Raw genomic sequence first — 19,047 nt, forward strand, 5'->3', positions numbered from 1 at the left:
ATATATTTATTTGTATAGATGTATTTTTTTACTTTATCTATTTTCTTTTCACTTTTTATTTTCTCCAGCACAGTGCAGGAACATCTTTTTGCAAGATTTGGGCTCCCCAGCATTTCCATGGATCTGGCCAGAAGAATAGTGATGTCTCACTTGCCAATGCAATGCAGATGCAAGCTGAGGATAAGGCAATAATTTTAACTAACTTTTCTTATCCACAGATTTTTCACCTATTTTGGTAAGAGTGGAATGACCCTTTAACATTTACATTTACGGAGATTTACTACATAATAATCACTGCACCTGTTTCAATTAAGAAAAGCCAGATTATAAGTCAGAGCACCTCTTTTGTTTGCCGCCTGATGACCAGCACAATGCAGTGCAGCAAGTCAACAACTTGAACACGGTTGTGCTTATTCCTTTATTTGCTGTATGTGTTGAAAGCAAATAACATCAGAAACTTCTAGGAAGTGGTCTTTTAGTAAACAAAGGCGACCTTTGATAAATGTCAAGTGTTCTATGTCAGCTTTTGACAGCAAATTTGACATAAGGTTTGTACGTGGGGCTTTCCAGGTGCGAGGAACAATTTCCTTTCTGGTTTTGTCTCAACTTTTAGTATAGAAGATCATCATTGTGGAAGTATCAAAGCAGCTTTATGCTAAGCAAATAGACAAAGCAATACATGGTTACTGTATTACAGGTAATTCAATTTGTATTATTTTACACCTTGTTAAATGTCTGTTTACCAAAATGTTAGAGTTATACACTAATCACAATTAAGTTAGTATATAAAAATAAAAAGGGCATTTAAATGCATTAATTTATGATTCAGGTCTCTGTTAAGGGAAAAATACTAATCTCCTACTTATAAATGTATATTTACAGGGACCGATAATATTAGCCAACATCAATTTACATTGCCTGTAGTTTGGTATGGTTATTTTTAGTTACCCAACATCTGGTGTGCACTGGTAACCTGGCCACTAGTATAATGTTTGCAAGCAAACAAGCAGAGGCTGAAACATAGAGATAAAAGGCAGTGAGAACAGGACCAAATGTTGAGAGAGAAGGCACAGAGAGTTCTCTTCCAAAAAAAACTATAGCTTCAGGTGTTTTGGGATTTCAGGGGGTCAAATGATTTTTGGCAATAAGAGAGGGGAGGGAGAAGGCAGATGATTACCAGGAGGCGGAAATGTTGGCAGCAGCAACAGTAACAGCAAGAATAACAGGGGAGGGTGTTTGGACTTTTCTTAGTTAAACATATACAAAATAAATGTATTGGTTTTATCATTAACAACTGCAGAAGGTATTTTCTAGTCCTTGGGTGATTCAGGTCTGATTTACTTAATTAAATGTCAGCTTCTCAATCACAATTTCCCTCTGCTGAAGGATCTCTTTGAAAGGACACAAGCAGCAGGGCAGACTAGGACCCTACGCTGATATTGATCCACCTCCTGCCAGTTGTACATCCTTGACACCAAGTAGTCTATTGGAATGAACACTTGTAAGAGTTTTAGTTACAGACTTTCCACTCCTGCCTGTGTTCGGTTGACCAGGGAAAGGGCAAACTTACATGATTGTTGATGGGCAGTCTATGGCTGTTGGATTATATCCTTAATTGTTGTTGCTTCCTGTACTTTCTCTCTCGTCCCTGGAGAAAGACTTACCCTAAAAGGACAACAAGGACCGAGGGAGTTTGAAATGAGTCTCTAACAAAAATTCAGCTGGGTTCTCTTTTCCAGCTGTCAATATTTTATCCGGTTTGCATTGCTGTCCCTGCTTGTGCTTGCTTGACCAGGGCAGGGACAGTCTTGCAAAAAAATAACAATAATATAAAAAAGTAAAACTATAAATATTAGGGATGCGCTGATACCGTTATTGTGGTATCAAGTACGAGTACCGATATTTTTTTCCCGGTACTTGCCGATACAAAATACCGATACCGGAAGTCCCATTAAGGAAGCCAGGCGGCGTGTAATGACTTGCCACCTGGCTTCCTGATTAGCAGGGAAGCTGTCCCGATGCTTCTCGTCACTATGTGATGAGAAAGCATGGTGCCGGCTTTCTGGCCATTAGGAAGCCAGGGCGCTGTCTAATGACACGGCGCCCAGCTTCCTGATTGGCTGGGAAGCTGGCTCCATGCTCCCTCGTCAGCTTCTCGACCAATCAGGAAGCCGGGCAGCGTGTAATGACTCACTGACCAGCTTACTGATACAGAAAGTATCGGGGTAGCATCAGAGCACTCACACAAATACTCGGCACCTGCTGCCATTTTTCTGCACCCCAGTTACTATGTTTTCATGCATAGTTTAGTCGCTTAGCCTTATTTCCATGTCGGAGGAAAGGCTTTTTGGCTGCAAGGCTGCAAAAAAATGTCAGCAGGTGCTCTGGACCGATGAGTCAAAATGTGAAATATTTAGCTGTAGCAGGAGGCAGTTTGTTTGTCAAAGGGCTGGAGATCGGTACAATAATGAGTGTCTGCAGCAACAGTGAAGCATGGTGGAGTTTCCGTGCAAGTCTGGGGCTGCATTTATCCCAATGGAGTTGGATATTTGGTCAGGATCAATGGTGTCCTCAATGCTGAGAAATACAAGCAGATACTTATCCATCATACCACGCCATCAGGGAGGTGTGTGATTGGCCCCAAATTTATTCTGGCCACAGAATAAATTTTGTGAGCTGTTTTTCCAATACTTTTCCATCCATCCAATTCTCATATTTACACAGTCCTGCCCGACAGCATAGCCAGCATGCTTTCTGTTGTACTTCAGTTATACTTACAGGCCTTTCCCCCTACATAAAAGGGATTGCTTTATCAAAAACAACTCTAGTATGTATTCCTATTACAATGCTGATGTTATAGCCGGATAGTATATGCTGGGACTTTACAACTCCTTTAAGACCAGAGCTGGTCCATAAGCTAAAATGAGCTATTAATATATGAAGTAAGTCATTTTTGAATATCGTTATCTTGAACAGACTCTGTTAATGTTTTTATTTTTCAGTAACAGTATGTATTACCTGTAACAGTATCAATAACAAATGTGTTTCTAAAGTAATAAAGATAGGGAAATACAGCATTCGCAGTTCCCACACATGACTGACAGCTAAGACTAATGCCGGAGTATACAGCAGCTACAATTGAAGCAGTAAAAAAATATTGTGGCTGTCATCAAAAACGTGCTTTTCCTTCAGATCATGCAATAATGTATTGTCTCTGCTAATATTTTCATAAGATTAGATGAGGGTGAAAACCCACAATCCAGACCAGATAACTTTTCTTTACATATGACCTCCTTTGACTTGGCAGACTGCCATAAGATAACATGAGGAGCAAACACTGCCGTTTTCTGCCTGAAATCACAGCGCATAGTGGGAAATGTGATGTGGAATCCAGCTCTCATTATATCCATATCTCCAGTATGGCCCAAACAATGATATTTGTTACAATGGATACAGGTCAATGGTTCTTGCATATTGTTGAGTTATCTGCATATCAATACTACAGGACAATGATGTCACCACAGCGGGGCCAAAGTTTTAAGACAATATATAGAGTAGGAGATAATGTATGTCTTTTTTTTTAATATTTGCCCTGAAATCAGAAGCTTGAAGATATCTGTGGAACATGGGAAACTGTCATAAGAGAAATATGTAGACAGTCAATGGTGGCCACTTTATGGGAATGCTAATTGTTTGGGTTTCTCTCAGTGGCAGACTCAGAATGAGGACGGTGCATGTAAAATCAGAGAAAAGCGTAAGAGGATCGTCATTACAGCCAGGAAACCAGCATTTTTCAGGAGATTAGCTATGGCAGCTAACATATTGTACTCATGACAGGTTTCCTTTAAAGTACAATTAAACTCTCTGTTAGCAAGCAGTAGATATATGCAAAAATATTTTAAAAAATAAAAAAGTTACGCAACAGGTAATTACTTACCTGTGTCTCCGCCGCTCGCTCCCATCTGAAGATCTGGTGCTTCTCGAGCGGATGTGCAGGATGATGGGATTTCCGCATGTGCAGTAGAGATCTTTGGTGGGGAGAGACACAGTGGAGCGTGCATGTCAGGCAGACACCGTGGGACAGGAAGAGACAGCAGTCTATGCTGGATCAGAGACCGGCACTAGTGCTGGAAGGATTGCTGAATACAAGTGGAAGGAAGAAGATGTTCGGATAAAGAGGCATCATTTAAGGTAAGCCCTTAAAGCAGCATGGGGGGGGGCGGGGTATTTGTGACTTTAATGTCACTTTAAATTTTAATTAAATCTAAATTGTTCTACAATCTCAATACAAATTACCAAACTAAACGTGAAGAAGTTGGTGAAAATCTCTACAAAATCAGGGGAAATCCCATCTTGGACATGAGAATCCCCACTGGAAGATTCCCCACATTACTTCTGTTCTGGTGATAACGGAAGAAGTTTGGATTTGCTCTTTTTCGCAATTTTGTTTAGTTCAAACCGCATGCTGAACAGATTCCTCCATTAATGCTTACCAGCGTTGATCGAGGAATCTCCCGCTGTCTTCATTGTATTCTGACAGTGGCCACTGGCTCATTGGCTTTCGGCTTTGTTCGTTGGAAAATTTTCCAACCGGCTCCTTTGATCAGCTGATGCTGAAAAATGCCAGCTGAAAGGGTGCCGATAAATGATCCATAGTACATAATAGTACATAACATGTAGTTGTACTACGGATCATTTAACCCTTTCAGATTAGCAGTGCAGAATTGTAAATATACTGCTGCATTGCATTCTATATGTACTGTATATGTACTACATATAGAATACAGTGCAGCAATAGATTTACAATTCTGACCTGCTAACATGAATGGGTTAAATGATCCATAGTACAACTACATGTTATGTACTATTATGTACTATGGATCATTTAACCCATTCATGTTAGCAGAGGATAATTGTAAATCTACTGCTGCAGTGCATTCTATATGTAGCACATATACAGTACATATAGAATGCACTGCAGCAGTAGATTGTTCTTGTTCACACAAAACACTAAGTCCAGGCCCCATATTTCTCACTGTTGCTTCGATCGCGGTGCCTCACGATTTTCCTCACATGTGAGGACGTCGTCGGCGCTGAGCTGGAGAGGAACGTCGCATCACTGCTGCACCTGGGCGGCGCTCCAGGTGGGGTCCTAATTTAGGTGGCCGGCGACTGCCTGGATGAAAGGTACTCTCAATTTTCTGTGACCGTCACCAGAGAAATCTTACAGAATGTACCTCACCTTTAGGAGACACCCACCAGGGTCCGTATGCACTGTTCCTCTGACTAAAGCCAGGTAGAGAAAGCACCTGATGCCGAAGACCTCCCAGTGATTTTCTCCTCTCAGATACAAACTCCCATTACCAGCCTCAGGAGTTAAAAGCAGTCATTTCATACAGAATTGACCATGCATCAAATAAAAAAAGTGGAGACTCATAGTGCAGATGGTTTTTAAAGAAGATAATACTTTATTAAAAAACTACTCACATTTCATTGGTAAAAAAAAGGCTTCTGATAAAACGACTACCGTATATACTCGAGTATAAGCCGTCCCGAATATAAGCCGAGGTACCTAATTTTACCAAAAAAAACTGGGAAAAAGTATTGACCCGAATATAAGCCGAGGGGGGCACTTTTCACCCAAAAAAATGGGCTGAAAATCTGGGCTTATACTCGAGTATATACGGTATACAATCAGCCACACACGCTGTATATGATTGTTCAGCTGTACGGAGCATAGGAGCTGAACTATCACATACAGCGTGTTCATTATTATTATATATATGTATACAGTATATGTCACTTAGAAAAGATTTGCAGTTTTTCCTGAAGCAGATGCACATTGTATGCTTTGTATGTTTCATGTTATTGAGAAGGTTAAAAGTGCACACATCCCCCGCAAGAAACTGGGTTACAGTTCAGCTGAATGGCAGTGGAGATAAAAGGGAACTTATCGAGCAGAAAATAGCAGCACGTGGGAGAAATCTCATTGTTAGCTCATTGCATCAAAGGGTTTTGCACAGGCCAGGTCTTTCTCAAAACAAAATTCCAAATACATTTGAATGTACTGTTCAATGTTTTAGCTTATTATGCTCATTTTAACAGTACAACCCAGTCAAGCATTTTGCATTGACACTAACTTAGGGCACAGCATGCTGTCTGAGTGGCTCTTATATGGCCAACATTATGTGGACACCCCTCCAAATTATTGGGTTCAGGTGTTTCTAGTTATAGGTACTGTTAATACTACTACATGCAAAGACATTTAAGACAATTGTGCATTTGCTACCTTCTGGCAGGTACTTTTATGACTGTACCCATATGCACAAAGCCAGCTCCCTAAAGATTTAATTTAAAGAGTTTGGTTTGGAGTGGCCTGCTCAGAACTATGACCTCAAGCACCTTTAGGAATGCAAATTGTGAGATAGGTCTTCTCATCCAACATCAGTACCTAACCTCACAAATGTCCTTTTGATTGCATGTGCATGAATTCCTATACACACACTTTTGTGGAAAGCCTTTTCAGAAGAGTGGAAGTTGTTGAAGTCTATATGTATGGTTTTAGAATGGGATCTCCAACAAGCTCATTTAGGTGTGATGGTCAGGTGTCCACGAACTGTTGGCCAAATAGTGTACCTTCATGCTGGCATTCACCTTGTGCAGCTGAATGTGCAACTTAGAGGGACACATAAGGCTCCCTGAACCCGAGCAATACAATAACCAAGAACTATCATATGGGAGCTTTTTTACTACTGAAAAGAACAGAATCATACAATAGAAGAGCTTTCTCTTCATTTCATATGGTAAGAATAAGCTGGCTGATCTGCACTTTAAAGTGCGAAAACTCCCTGCCTTGTCTCTGAATCTGGCCACTTTATACTAACATTTGTTCTCAAAATTAAAAAGAATATTCAAAGTGACAAATTTTTCAACTTCTGTGGATGCAACGGTGTTGATTTACTAAGGCCCCGTTGACACTGAGCGATTTATCGCGCGGTAATTCCCGCGATATCGCGGCTATTTACCGCGCCATATCGCTCTCCAATGCGTGGCAATGGGGCTCTGTCCGTCGCTGTCGCGGGTCGTGCGTTGCTACAGCAGGACCCTTTTTGGAGCGGATTTTGCTGCAATTCTAGCTTGCTCAATGCAAGCATTTGCACGATATCGCGCGACAAACACGTGATATCGCGCGACAAACGCTCGATTTGCGAATCGCTCAGTGTGAATGGGGCCTAAAGGCAAATAGGCTGTTCAAGGGAATTTGCACTTTGCGGGGGAAGTTTCCCCTTAGCTTGGTGAATGTGGTGATATTTCTCTTTGCAAAGAATACCCAATCATCAAAATAAGAAAAAACTGTATTTTTGCTTTAACATGATTGGACGTTGCAAGTCAACAGAGCTTCACCATTCATTACACTAAGGACAAACTTCCCCATGCGAAGTGCAAATTCCCTTGCAAAGCGAACAGCCTATCTTTCTTTAGTGAATTAACCCCGATGTCTGCTGTGGAGGAATGGCTTGCAGACCAACCTTAAGAATTCTATCAGTATGGTTTAAAGTAGATGATACAGTGGTGAAAAAAGTGCATTGAACCCAGCGGGAGCATGTTGAATAAGGTATCTGTGTCAGACCTGTAACTCCTTGATTTCTTTACAGATCCAAAGACTTTCAGCACCCCCTTGCAACAGGTTGCAGCCCTGCTCAGAAGCATTGTGAAAAGTCTAGAAAATGTTGGCTTCAATGGAGCATAAAAATCAATTTGAAGATGAATTAAGTGGGTTCACCAACTGTTCATTAAATTGAGTGTATATGGTTTAATTTAGAGGTAAAACTTTATGAACTTCACTTCAGATGTATGTTCTAGGGCAGTGGTGGCAAACCTTGGCACTCCAGCTGTGCCAAAACTACAAATCCTAACTTGCATCTTCCCCTGGGAGTTATGTCTGTGGCTGTCAGAGCCTTGCAATGCCTTGTGGGACTTGCAGTTCCAAAACAGCTGGAGTGCCAAGGTTCGCCACCACTGTTCTAGGGAATGCAAAAGCCAAGATTTTTCCAATTTAAAGGAGCACATAGATGCACATTGGGTCACTAATAAAGGAAACTCCTGAGTACTAATTGGTTCCAGTTTCCAAGATGCAGCTTCAGGTCAAAATTGCATCAAGATAATACAAAATCATGAAGGGGATGTGCGATTATGCCCCATAACTTTTCTGCAAAATGTGATATAACAATGAGATTGGTGCCACACCAATCATTATACATTTATAATTTTATTGATACCAGAACCATAACTTTCCATTCATTTATTGCTTTTTCATGTCTTACATTTTCCTGCGCATCGTCCTTATCATCATCTGAGTCTAGAGAGTATGATTCTGGTGGATCTGGAATAGGCAAGTCCTCGCCATGGGGTACAGGATGCAGTGCGGATGGAATGTTTGGGTATTCCACGGTCCACTTCTTCTTTCCTGAGATCCCTTTTGCAAATGGGTGAACCAAGCAAAAATAGCAGTCGCTACTATGATTGGTGGGTTCCCTACACACCATTGGGACTGCAAAAACCATGGACTTTTTCTTTTTGTTTAGCCAATGACGCAGATAGGTTGCACATGTAATGTAACAATAATAAGGGGCCCAACTCTTATGTAGGGGGTATGCCTTTTTTTACCACTGCCGTCATACTGTACTTTTAAGATGCAAATGTAACCTCGCCACAAATGTAGCAGAAGTTATCTGCGTTGTTTACACAGTTTAGAGGCATCTTGGCTTCTGAGGGGAAAAAATCACGCAACTGTTCCTTGGAAATGTTAGACAATGACACTTTCACAAGCCACCAGACGTAACTGTATGATACGTAGATCTGACCAAGACAAAGGTACCTTGCAATAAAAGAACAATAAATGACAGTTAGCTAATAATCTTTAGTCTCAAAGTGAAGATAAAATTATACACTTCCATGTGGTACCATTTTCATTGTTCTACCGTACTTTGGAATCATGGCATCATGATCATCAGACACCTCCCTCCCTTGTAGGTAAATATACTTGCCTGTGCATAAATCTTTATTGTGAACAGGGCTGGCGCTAGACTATTTTGCGCCCTAGGCAAGACCAGCTACTTGCACCCCCCAGCCCCCCTCCCATGGCACAACCCCCAATCCCCCCCCGCGCGGCCCCATTCTCCTGCTTGCTAGCTTCCGCAGGTGACAGGTGGATGTAAGCAGCCGGGAGCAATAGCCAGACTGCTATTGGCTATTTTAATTTGAAATAGCCAATAGCAGACTGGCTATTAGCAGCTGCCTAGTTTACCTAGTGGTAGCACCGGCCTTGATTGTCAAATATCTTTAGCCAACCAACCAGCACCTTTATCACCTGTTTTCTAATTCATCTAATCAAAATATCTAAGAATTAACACATGTTATCTCGGAGGTCGATCATTTCCCAAAATTTGTAGACCAGTGAAATCAGCTTCTCTCTTTCATTTTCAAATATTAACTTTACAAACTGAAGAGAGACACTGATTGGTTACCATTGCAGAGCTGCTCCAGATTTTGTCTGCTCCAGTTTTGATAAATTCCCTCCAGTGCATAGGCGTGAGGACACTGAGGACGATACCAATGCTTTAGGGAGGAGACAGGTTGGAGGGAGTGCCGTGACAGCTGGTTGGCTCGGAGCTTTTGGTGAGTATATCTTTGTCCTTATACACAATCGAGCACCTAACCATTGCAGCGTGGGGGTAGACCCACTGCCGGGATTAAGAAAAAGTTTTCTTGGTGTTCATCTTTAAGTTAATTTTTCAACAAAGCTGTGGTCTTCTTGCAAGAAGACTTCTACACATTTTCACCGCTATTACATTAAAGAATCCTTTCCATATGTGAAGGTTAAACCTCCTTTCGGCATTCACAACGAGTGATGGCATGTCTACTGCAGTGAAGTGAACAATTTTTCACAGAGTTTACCATATGAACAATTCCATAAGGCAATGAACTATTAAATTCAATTCAGTTGATTTTTCCGCATAGCTGCGGTCTTCTGGGCCCTTTATTTGTTAACCTGCTTTTGATTTTGTACCTATTAAATCCCATCAAGTAAGAAAGGCAAATAATGCATATGACGTACAGCCTCACTGTTTAATAAACCTGTACATTCCACAAGTCAGAACGTAAACTTCAGAGCTCTGATTAATTATAACCCCCATTGTTGCTCCTCCATTGAAGGACATTCATATGCTTTCATGGCTGATGTCGTAACTGCTAACAGAAAACAGTATAACAATCCGGTGTAGGTGGGTCCCTGGTACTGTAAACACGTTAATCTGGACTGAATGTATTTTACGTGATGAAAGTTAAGGGTTGGACGCTGACTTTACTGCCTTATTTAAACAGCTGTATTATACAATTGGTTACGAATGGAGCTTTAAGTGTCATGTGCGCTTGCCACACTCTTCTCTATTGTAACTCTCGTGTAAACTTAATGTACATACACACTTACACAGCACAGGTGACTAGACATATTTATACAGAGAAGAAGGTGCAAAGAATGACAGAACCGAAATTGATGCCACTTTCTATACAATGCTGAGTTGTTCTCATGTTTAGAACCTGTCTGTATAAATGATCTGTTTAATACATTGTATGAATAGCTAAACAATGTCTATTATACGGGCTGAGGGTTGTGGCTTAGAGCATGCAGGTTAGCAGAAGCTATTATTTTATGTAAAAATAAACCTTCTACAGAAGCTCATAATTAAAGCGGACCTTTCAGTGACTTTACAACTCAGCATAAATAAATCCCTGCCATGTTATAATTAGGGAAGAGCTCAGGTTTGGACTGGGCCTGGTCCGAGCCTAAGATCCTCCGAACATAGAAGAAAGCTCATTCCACTGCAGCCCAGTGAGCTTTGGTCAGGGAATTCCCTGCTCGCAGCTGTATAAAGGAAAGGGGTGGAATGTAGTCACAACATTGACTTTACATGGCTACATGGCTGTAAGGCCCGGTTCACACCTGGGCGGTTTGTAGCATGTTCCTACACTCTGCAAAACGCTCAAACATAGAAATACCATTATTTCCTATGGGTATGGTTCACACCTGGGCGTATTACAGGCCGTATGAACGTGCTACAAAACGCCCTACGCCCAAGAAGTACAGGAGCTTCTTTGGGGCGTATTTTCCGCACGTACCCATTGGGATACAGCCAGGTAGCCCTCAGAAACGCACGTTTGTTGCACGTTTTTTTTACCGCAAATCGCGGTAAAAACGCGCGGCACGAAACGCGCAACAAATGCGCATATTCGATACGCCTAGGTGTGAACCCAGCCTAAGGGGGTCAATGACATTGACCTGATATGGTCATGTGTCTATAAAAGGCCAATGATGTCAGCACAAGCATCCCTCCCCTTTGTTTATGTGCAGCTCAGGGGCGGTTGAATACCCTGGTTCGCAACTCATTAGGTAGGTGGCCCGAAGCACTTCCATGTACAGAGGAGGTCAGGTTCAGGGCGGCTTCGTGCAAAAACCTAAACTCATCCCTAGTAAAATATACAACAATATCATTTTCTAGAAAAGCTCCACCTTTTTTTGTTCAAATATATTTATTTTTATTTATGAGCTCACAAACAATACAAAAAATTATAAAGAGCTCCAACAGAAAAGCTCCACCTTTCATTATTAAAAAAACATACTTAAGCTTCAGTCTAGTGACTTTGCCTAGGATGATTATAAGTCTGCTGCAAGCAGCGGGAAGCATTTCTTCAGTCCCTTCACCCCAGTGATCAGACGGCAATATTCTAACTTTGAAGCAAGTCACAAGGTGAGAGGCTTCAGGGCTGACTTTTATCAAACATTTGTGAACACAGCCAAGAACTGCACAGGCACCCGGGATGGACAGGATTGCGTCATCTCTAAGGCCCCGTTCACATATAGCGAATTGTCGCGCGATTTCCGCCGCGATATCGCGCATTTTTGCCGCGCGATATCGCGAGAAGTCGCCGGCCAATGTTATTCAATGGAGCTGTCTTAACTCCATGTCGCGCGTCGCTCGTCGCGGTCGCAAGTCGCTTCTACCGGACCCTTTTTTCGGCGGATTTTGCGCGATTTTACTTTTTTTCTATGGAGCCCGACGGGGAAGGTCGCGCTACCGTCGCTGGATCGTCGCTGGAACGTCGCCCCGAAAGTCGCGCTATCCCGGCCGTGCGGATCCGCTGCAAAAGGTATGTCGCTATATGTGAACGGGGCCTAAGCCTGATGAACGGGACCCTGCGAGGCCCCGAAAGCGCTTGCCAATAGGATACAGCTATTGGCAATAAAAGATTTTGCTTTTTCAACTTATGGTGTGCTGGTGACATTTTTCTATTATTAATCTTTAAGGTGGAATCTCAGTCCAGGAAGTAGATGCTGACCCTGGATGATGTCTGAACAAAGATGGGGCTGTCCTTACATGGGGAGATGGGGAGAAAAGCAGATGAAGGCATTTTCAGGGGAGGTACTGTGATCTTTGTGAGATGTAATAAATACCTAGAAGGTTATATTTACACATTACTTGCACGCACTTAATATTAGGGATGCACAGATACCGTTTTTTTGGTATCGAGTACGAGTACCGATATTTTGCTTTCGATACTTGCAGATACCGAGTACTGATACCGGTTCTTCCGCCGTCATAGAGCCGGTTTCCCGGGCAATCAGGAAGCTGGGCGGCATGTCATTACCCGTCGCCCGGGAAGCCAGGTCCATGTTTTTTTGGCTGGCTTGATTGTGATTGGCTGGGAAACCTGCCTCCCAGCCAATCAGCATGGAGCCGGCTTCCCGGCCAATCAGGAAGCCGGGACGAGGGTCATTACTCGCCGCCCAGCTTCCTGATCGCACGGGAAGCTGGCTCCATGTTCCCCTATGGCACTGCCGGTCAGAAGTAATCTTCCAATATCCAATAAGTTCCAATATCGGGGAAGGTATCGGAGCATTTGGGCGAGTACGAGTACTCACCCAAATACTCGGTGCATCCCTACTTAATATGAAAATGTATACTGGTTAATAGGTTCACTCCGCTCTTCCCAAGACCTCCTGCTTTCCAGCTCCCTAGTCAACTCCTCCCATACTCGCCTCCAGGACTTCTCTAGAGTCTATCCCATCCTCTGGAACTCTTTACCCCAACCTGTCTGTCTATCTCCCACCTTGACTGCCTTTAGGCATTCCCTAAAGACTCATGTCTTCAGGGAAGCCTATCCCACCTCAACCTAACCACTGAGCCATCACATTCTCAAATAATTCATCCCCACACAGCTACCTCCTCATGTATTATTTTCCCCCTCCTCTTTTAGATTGTAAGCCCTCAGGGACAGGGCCCTCCTTACCATCTTGTCTTGAATTGTATTGTGATTGTAATGTCTTGCTTATATTGTAAAGCGCTGCGCAAACTGTTGGCGCTATATAAATCCTGTATAATAATAATAATAATTTTGATGGGTGGGTGGGGTGACTTTTGATACATGTATGGGTAAAAATGTGTATAAGAACTGTTTTTGCGAACAAATAATTTGAAGAGTCATTCCATTCTCATGCCCTGACCTCTGACCCCGCTCTCTGCCGCTTCTATGAAATACCTGTGAGCTTATCAACACTTGGCCATGACTCTGAGCCCACTCACTTCTGTAAGCCCAACAACTCCCTACAGATCACCTCAGATCACTATCATTCTAATATTACCTTGATGGGGACAATTAGATTGACATGTATAGTAAATATTAGTATGCATGCTGGCTTAACCAAAAAAGACTTTTAAGGAAAGACAGAGGAAAGATTTTTTTTTATATACACTTAGCAGATAGAGTGAATTATGGGGCTTTATTCAAAAAACTCCCACCCGATTTATAGCCAGGTGGATGCTGTTCAAACGACACTAACACCCCTAGATGGTGCTCACGAGAAAAGGAAATTTATATACTTGTCAGCGCCATCTAGAAGTGGTAGCACCAAGCAAATGCCATCCACCTGGCTATACTTAGGGCAGAATTTTTTTTAATAAAGCCCTATAATTCCCTTTCATGATTATGCACAGTTGAAGAAGCACTTCGGCAGTAAATGTTATCAGCCTTTGCTCATCACACACTACTTTTTAGGCAGCCAGGGTTAGTTGTCAGCCGGCTGTCAAATTTTACTCACGATTGCTGTATTAGGGAAATGCAGGTAAGCCAGCAAAATGCACACAATTACATTTACATCATCCCCCTCTTTAGAGCTTTAAAACCTGGAGCTCTCCTTTAAGTCTCTGAATTGAACTTGTCCTTTGTAGCCCAAGTCTAAATTCTTTGCTTGTGTAGGGAAGGGGCCGTGAGACCATAATCATTAAGGGGCCAGTGAATTAGGTGCTGACCCTCCTTCATTGCTGATAATTACTGCCTCGCGAACCTGTGCAGCAGGTTATTTGGAAAGGTCAGGATCAAATTACTCTGAACAAATTGAAATTAAGTGAAGTGAGAAGACATTCAAGTAACCGTGCTGCTCCTCTGATGGATGGACGTAAACTGCACAAACTCAGGGGGCTACTGATGAAAGTAAAAGTACAAAAACATATATGGTTGAATAGATCACCCGCTCCATACTAGATTGGTGTCAAGATGATGGAGCGTGTTTTGAAATGTTTTGGTGTCCACCTTGGGGCTTTGTTGATGTGATTATTAGTTTGTTTATGGAATAGAACAAAAAGAAGACGTTTATCTATTACATTGCAAAGCAGAATGTAATACTAGTACTAGCAATACTGCTTGTATTAGATATTCATGGTTGAGATTTATGACTATATCTACATAAAACAAAAATGGCTTCCGTTACAGTTTATGAGATGACCCCAAATTAAAATAGATCTAAGCTCAAGCAATAAAAATCTCACATAAGTTTTATTATGACAATACAATTTCTAAAGTTGTTTGTGATCTATTTAATCTTCAACTTTTATTAAAATAATACCTGGTGATTAGGGATGAGCTTGGGTTCAGGCCAGACATCAGCTCATCTGAACCCAGCAGTCCTGGCCCAATGTCAGGAAGCAAGGGGTGTTACCTCTGCACAAGGACAACGGGCACGGGTTCCCCTCCAGCCCGGTAGAACTCCTGGTGCCCGGGTTGCGGGTGCGCATGCACGAGTCGCGCTGCGGGCGCAGTACGCAGGCTGCACACGCATACCCAGAAGCGCGCGTGTAGCGCTCCTGCGCCTTTAGGGCTATCAGGTGAGGGCCTTGCTGGGGGAGGTTCCCAGCACACACCTTCCATCTCTCTCGCCTGGCATTGGCTCCCGTGAGGCTTATCAGGAAACCAGGTGGCGAGTAATGACCCGCCTCCCGGCTTCCTGATTGGCCGGGGAGGCCGGCTCCATTCTGATTGGTTGAGAAGCCGGCTTCCTGGCCATTCAGCATCGAGCCAGCTGTTAGGCCAGCTTGATGCTGATTGGCTGGGAAGCAGGTTTTCCGGCCAATCAGCATTGAGCAGGCCAAACATGGAGCCGGCTTCCTGGGAAATCAGGAAGCCGGGTGGAGTGTCATTACCCACTGAAGCCGGCTCCATGCCAGCGGAAGCACCGGTATCAGTAGTCGGTATCGGCGATTACCGACAGCAAAATATCGGTACTCGTACTCAATACCGAAAAACCGGTATCGGTGCATCCCTAGTATTTATATTATTGGACAAACTCTGTAATGGAATCATAAGTCTCAGACACATATTTCAATGCCACAAGTTTCATTTTTACGTTTGTGCTGACTTGTTTTCAGTCTCTAAACTGTTTCTTGTTTAAACATCATTAGTTAAAGGTAGCAGAATATATGAGTACGTCTTCATAAGTTACAACAAAATCTGTTGCCTTTGCCATCTATATGAGCAATGCAGTGGATCATAAGAACCTAATTGATTTAATGATTAAACACGTTAACCTGGATGATTGGACACTTACTGACCATTCAATTTAATTGGTTAGTTACTGATTATTTAACTCAGACATCTCTGAAATATTCTAATATTTATCCAATTAAAGTTAATTATGTATTAAAGTTTGTTTTAAAAACACAATGGCTTGTGTGATATCATGTATAATATAATATATGTGACTATTTCTTTAAAAAAAGCATATCATGGAATTTTCTTTTCTCTTGGTTGGTGGCCTGATTTGTAAGTTATACATTAGCCTGACACTACCGGTGCATCGAAGCTACAAACCTCTATTACTGTCTCATTTTAGACAGTTAGGACACATGTACATGTGTACTTTATTGAGCCAATGAACATTATTATTAGTCTTTCAGTAAAAACTTTATTTATACATTTCTAACATTCTGCAGCTCTTTACAGCAGGTGGTAAATATGCTATTATTACAATATAGGGTCAACATAAATATTAGCTCACCTCTGGGCAGCTCTCCTACCCGTTATCCCGCTAAGACCACATGCTGCGCAGGCTCACTAAGGTGAATGCTGCTTCGTGCAGCTCCCCCAAACTTGCTGCTTGAGTCTCCAGTGACAGCCTACCTCACTGGTGCTAGAGATGCCATAGAGGCTAATTTATCACATGTTCACCCAGCTTATATCTGTGGCAACGACATTCGCAGTGCATTACTACCCCTAGATGAAACCAAGGAGCACAGGAATTTCCTATGCTCCTCGGCGCCATCTAGTCGGTGTAATGGGTTGTAAACGTCATTCCCACAGATATACACTGTGCGAACATGTGATGGAGTCATTTTTTTTCCCATGTGATACCCCAACATGATGTTTCAGGTCCCTGCTGTAACACAAATAGACCATTGCAGCCTTAAAGCAGAATTAAACCCTGTACTATGCACCTGAAAAAATCACAACACCATAAAGTTCCCCATGTGATAAACAATGGATTTTGCTAAATTATTATGCCTTCTGTTTTTTCTGCTTTCAGTAGTTTTTCCCTGCTCCTGGTGAAGCCAGTGCCATCATTGAATAGTCCTTCAGCTTACTTCCTGAACCTTGTTCAACCCTTCATTGACTACCAGCAATCTCCTACATGCCAGAAAGGCCAGGAAGTAAGAATGAACATGGCATGACGTCACCACGGCAATGTGCTCTGCATCATCATGGCATAGACACTGTCCCGCACATATATGATAAAGTGGGCACACATGAGTGACGGCACCAGTCCAAACAAACAGCGGTATCCTCAGAATGGCATAGCTGTAAAAGTTTTAGAAAATATATACCAAGGAAAACATACAATATACAACATACAATATGCTAGGTTATGGGGGAAGGTAGAAAGTTTGGGTTGGATTCTGCTTTAAAAAAGAACTTCAGGATTTATTAAAATGAACCCTTACAGTGGGGCTACACTCGTACTGCAAGGGTTAAGTGCTCATTTAGGTCTACGGGCCAAAATAAAAAAGATATACTTTCCTGATCCTCGGTCCTGCGGCAGTGATTGCTAACCTCTCTCCCCTTTACTGTGCCCCTCTGTGTCCTCACGTCTAATAGATCTGCATTAGACATGATAACGTCACAGGTCCTTAGACCACCAGAGCCCAGGGGAGAAGAGGCAGCAAGGAACGGTTTACCACCCAGACGGGACAGAGTATCAGGTAAGTATATCTTCTTTATTTTAGTCCCTAGATCAAAACGAGCACTTAACCCTTAAAGTGCGATGGTTGCCCCACTGCACGAGTTAATTTTAATAAATCCTGGAGTTCTTCAGCAAGGTAGTATTAAGGTGCCCATACACTGACCGAATTTCGGCCAGTTTTTAATGTACCGGACCGGAAAAGTGTGGGGCTGTCGGCTCCCTTTCAGCCGGCATTCCTTGATCAGCTGATCGAAGGAGACGGCTGGAAAATCTTTGTGCGTCAGTCAGAGCCGGCAGCCAATGAGCTGCCTGCTCTGATCAGGTATTCAGACAGGTGGCGGCGGCACAGAATACAATGCAAACATCGGAGATTCCTTGATCGATACGCTGTTTGTGTTGATGGAGGAATCGTGTCAATTTTCTTAGTTCAGCCCGTGGGCTGAATGAAAAAAAATTGATAGGTGTATGGCCAGCCTTACACAGCTTGAATTACGTTCAATTGCTGCTGAACCTTGAGTTGTGGGTGGCCCTGTTGGCACCACCCAGCTTGACAAACTTCAGTTGGAAAATTGAAGAATCTAGGTGGAATATTGCTGGCCATTGGCTAACCATTGACTACATTCAATCAGATCTAGCCACTGTTCACATATACAGACACCTGCAGCTGCTGATTGTCTGAACACAATAGATAGCAGGAGAGATTCGTCCATCGTGGATGGGGGAATCAACCAATTTCCCTCATTAAGCCAACAGGGCTGAACGATAGAACTCTAAACATGTATGGCTAGCATAATCCTTAATTACATAATTACCTTCTCTTACAGTAGCTGGCTTCCTCCTGTGATCTTGTCTAGACTGTGTTACTTCAGGTTATGCAATATTCACACCGATGGATTACAGTAATAATACTTTATGAAAAATAGGCTGCAACTTCTCCGAAAGCCATTGTCTGAAAGCACAAAGTAATTCCATAAATCAGCCTGTATGAAGGGTAAAGTATTGCACTCTATACATTCTCAGTCAAGCTATAAAACAGCTATTCTCCTCCACAAACAAGGAGAAAAGAAGCAAAGAAGAATGCTAATATATTTTTTTCTAACATATGTTTCCCCTTTGTACACATTTTAGCACTTCAGGGTTAAACTAGAGACTGAAGACACATTCCTTTATTAAACAAAACAATGTTTCCACTAAAGAGAAAAGTGAGGCCACTAAGCCACATTTTAAACCGCTTTGAAGCAGCATAATAAGAGTACAAATAGAGAAAAAGGACTCCTGCCAAATAGGTGAATTATATATACGTGTATATTAAAACTGTTAATGTATAATAAGCCTAGGTGACCTCTATGAACTTGCACGCCTTCGGTCTCAACAATACATACCAAACCCACACAATGACTTTCCAAGATGTTCCTAAGATTAATTATGGTCAAGCCTTTGCTCAGAAAGTGGAAACTTACACTTCTACTGCGGCATGTGAC

The sequence above is a fragment of the Nanorana parkeri genome, unplaced genomic scaffold, assembly GCF_000935625.1.
Source record: "Nanorana parkeri isolate BGI_ZX_2015 unplaced genomic scaffold, ASM93562v1 scaffold1152, whole genome shotgun sequence".
Classification (NCBI taxonomy): domain Eukaryota; kingdom Metazoa; phylum Chordata; class Amphibia; order Anura; family Dicroglossidae; genus Nanorana; species Nanorana parkeri.